Here is a 3,550-nt window from a genome sequence, read left to right on the forward strand (position 1 = left end):
TCCCTCGTATTCGAGAGACAACGCACCTACGATCCGACGTCGATTAAAAACTAATTTTATCGGATACGACGATCGTATTAATGGTGCGCGCTACGTTTATCACAAAAACGTGCGAACGACCGTTTTAAACACGTCTCATCCCTTTCATATTCGTACGACCCGTACGAGAGAGTTAGGTCACACGTACGGGTCCGCTGTCACGTTTTAGAACGTCGCGATCGAATCGCGCTTATACGCTCAGCACGCTCAGACATTTCTCGTCGATCGCGAAGATCAAAGAAAATCCGAGCAGTCTTGAAATGAGATACGACCCTCAGCCAGGAGTGGTCCGGGTATGAGATTCCCAGGACCGCAATGTGCGTTCGAAATGTCGATGTTCATGTGTCCTGCAGTTCACAAGTTGACGCGCAATTAGCTGCGTTCTTCATCGACCCACGAGCCAAGTGATCCACCGTTTAGGGTAATCTTTTTTTAAGTTAGGTTTTAAACGCATATCGAAACGTTTCTATTATAAGACGACGACGACGACGACGACGCGCGCTCACGTCATAGACAGCGCTTGCGCCCCTTTCGCAGCCGCCGTCGACTTTAAAAACGCTCTTACGGTTTATTTTCGTCTTCTCCACTACACACAACGAGAGGAGCGGAGACAGACTACTCGAAATGGTGACGTTCGTTGTAAATTTTCGTCGTCTCACCTCGTACGACAACAAAAGAGCATACGCTGATCATAGTTTGGCAATATTTTCGTAAACTAAATCTCACCCTTTTGGAATGAAACAAACGAAGGGTGATAAGATTTTCGTAAACTAATCACATTACCGATCATCGTATATGTTCGTCGATATGAGGATCGAAACGTCGATTAGAAATATAATTGGCAAAATCGTTTTATTTTGCGCTCGATTTGTCCATTTATAACGAAATCCGTCGTAGGCCGACGATTATTACTCGTCGTCCTATATAACAACATCTTCATCGTATATATCTCCGCTTTCGGGCGTACATCTTTTAAAACCATATATTATAGGTACCCGAAAACAGCTACGTTGACGACGTCGAAATTCGATCGGAACTTCCGAACTTCGTAGATGGCTCTTTAACGTTCGACAATGATTTTTACAGACTTGTACGTTTACCTATTATATATATATAGGCATAACAACACACTGTAATGATCCTTCCGCAGGTTCACCTACGGAAACCTTGTTACGACTTTTACTTCCTCTAAATGATCAAGTTTGGTCATCTTTTCCTACACATCGACGACGCCGAAACGCCATCGCGTGTCGATCCGAAGACCTCACTAAATCATTCAATCGGTAGTAGCGACGGGCGGTGTGTACAAAGGGCAGGGACGTAATCAACGCGAGCTTATGACTCGCGCTTACTGGGAATTCCTCGTTCATGGGGAACAATTGCAAGCCCCAATCCCTAGCACGAAGGAGGTTCAGCGGGTTACCCGGGCCGCTCGGCCAGGGAAGACACGCTGATTCCTTCAGTGTAGCGCGCGTGCGGCCCAGAACATCTAAGGGCATCACAGACCTGTTATTGCTCAATCTCGTGCGGCTAGAAGCCGCCTGTCCCTCTAAGAAGAATAGTTTGTACGCCGACAGTAAAAACCGCGCACGAACCGCGAAACCCGAAAGCAACGCGGCCGGCGGGCCTTTAGGATGTCAAAAAGCGCCTAGTTAGCAGGCTAGAGTCTCGTTCGTTATCGGAATTAACCAGACAAATCGCTCCACCAACTAAGAACGGCCATGCACCACCACCCACCGAATCAAGAAAGAGCTCTCAATCTGTCAATCCTTCCGGTGTCCGGGCCTGGTGAGGTTTCCCGTGTTGAGTCAAATTAAGCCGCAGGCTCCACTCCTGGTGGTGCCCTTCCGTCAATTCCTTTAAGTTTCAGCTTTGCAACCATACTTCCCCCGGAACCCAAAAGCTTTGGTTTCCCGGAAGCTGCCCCGTCGAGTCATATTAGGGAACGTCGACGGATCGCTAGCTGGCATCGTTTAAGGTTAGAACTAGGGCGGTATCTGATCGCCTTCGAACCTCTAACTTTCGTTCTTGATCAATGAAAGCGTTTTTGGCAAATGCTTTCGCTTCTGTTCGTCTTGCGACGATCCAAGAATTTCACCTCTAACGTCGCAATACGAATGCCCCCATCCGTTCCTATTAATCATTACCTCGGGGTTCCGAAAACCAACAAAATAGAACCGAGGTCCTATTCCATTATTCCATGCATACAGTATTCAGGCGAAATTTTAGCCTGCTTTGAGCACTCTAATTTGTTCAAAGTAAACGTGCCGGCCCACCTCGACACTCAGTAAAGAGCACCGCGGCAGGATTGAGTTGGGCCGTCGTAACCACGACGCGCACAACACGCACGCCGAAACGCACGCGCGACGGCGACGCGACACGACTAAGCCCACCGGCAGGACGTCTCGCGAAAAACACGCCAGTTAACACCGCGAACGATGAACCGGCGGCGCGAGACACAAATTCGACTACGAGCTTTTTAACCGCAACAACTTTAATATACGCTATTGGAGCTGGAATTACCGCGGCTGCTGGCACCAGACTGGCCCTCCAATTGATCCTCGTTAAAGGGTTTAGAGTGTACTCATTCCGATTACGGGGCCTCGGATGAGTCCCGTATCGTTATTTTTCGTCACTACCTCCCCGTGCCGGGAGTGGGTAATTTGCGCGCCTGCTGCCTTCCTTGGATGTGGTAGCCGTTTCTCAGGCTCCCTCTCCGGAATCGAACCCTGATTCCCCGTTACCCGTTACGACCATGGTAGGCGCAGAACCTACCATCGACAGTTGATAAGGCAGACATTTGAAAGATGTGTCGCCGGTGCGAGACCGTGCGATCAGCTTAAAGTTATTCAGAGTCACCAAGTTGTACGATGACGAGCGCGAACCCGAAACCGATTGGTTTTGATCTAATAAAAGCACTCCTTCCATCTCTGGTCGGAGCTCTGTTTGCATGTATTAGCTCTAGAATTACCACAGTTATCCAAGTAATTGTGGGTACGATCTAAGGAACCATAACTGATTTAATGAGCCTTTCGCGGTTTCACCTTAATTCGGTATGTACTGAGACATGCATGGCTTAATCTTTGAGACAAGCATATGACTACTGGCAGGATCAACCAGGGAACTGTTCTTATTATTTTATCGACACGAAGCAGATAAAACAAATACAGACACAGTTTATTTTATAAGTTTGACTTATAAAGAAACGTGTGCGTAAGACGACGATATATAATATATATCGACGACTAATAAAAAGGAGGTGCATGATAGCGCGCCTAGACGACGGAAAAACCGGTCCGAGGCGCCACGCTCTTACATTTTAATATTAGTTGTCTAATAAAACAAAACGATATCATCATCTTAGACACATCTTTTGTTTTTTTTATACACAACCGATCGACTAGGCACCCAATTATCTCGATTATCGACGACGATCGTCGACTACGTCGAAAATTGGATGCCGCAAAATATCGTTCGGCGTTTATAAGACCTCGAAAAACATTCTCTCCGA

At 47.3% G+C, this 3,550-nt stretch overlaps 2 non-coding genes across 2 annotated transcripts; both read right to left on the reverse strand.

Moving 5' to 3' along the window:
- Window positions 1–307: 307 nt before the first annotated feature.
- Window positions 308–463, reverse strand: LOC143206279 (5.8S ribosomal RNA). The gene has a single exon (XR_013008263.1). It is a non-coding gene; the product is annotated as a 5.8S ribosomal RNA (ribosomal RNA).
- Window positions 464–1,172: 709 nt separating this feature from the next.
- On the reverse strand, window positions 1,173–3,162 carry LOC143206280 (small subunit ribosomal RNA). Its single transcript, XR_013008264.1, has one exon. It is a non-coding gene; the product is annotated as a small subunit ribosomal RNA (ribosomal RNA).
- Window positions 3,163–3,550: the final 388 nt, after the last annotated feature.

This window comes from Rhynchophorus ferrugineus, unplaced genomic scaffold (assembly GCF_030347505.1).
Source record: "Rhynchophorus ferrugineus isolate W39M unplaced genomic scaffold, kcgeb_rfMv2 rfM627, whole genome shotgun sequence".
NCBI classification, from domain to species: domain Eukaryota; kingdom Metazoa; phylum Arthropoda; class Insecta; order Coleoptera; family Curculionidae; genus Rhynchophorus; species Rhynchophorus ferrugineus.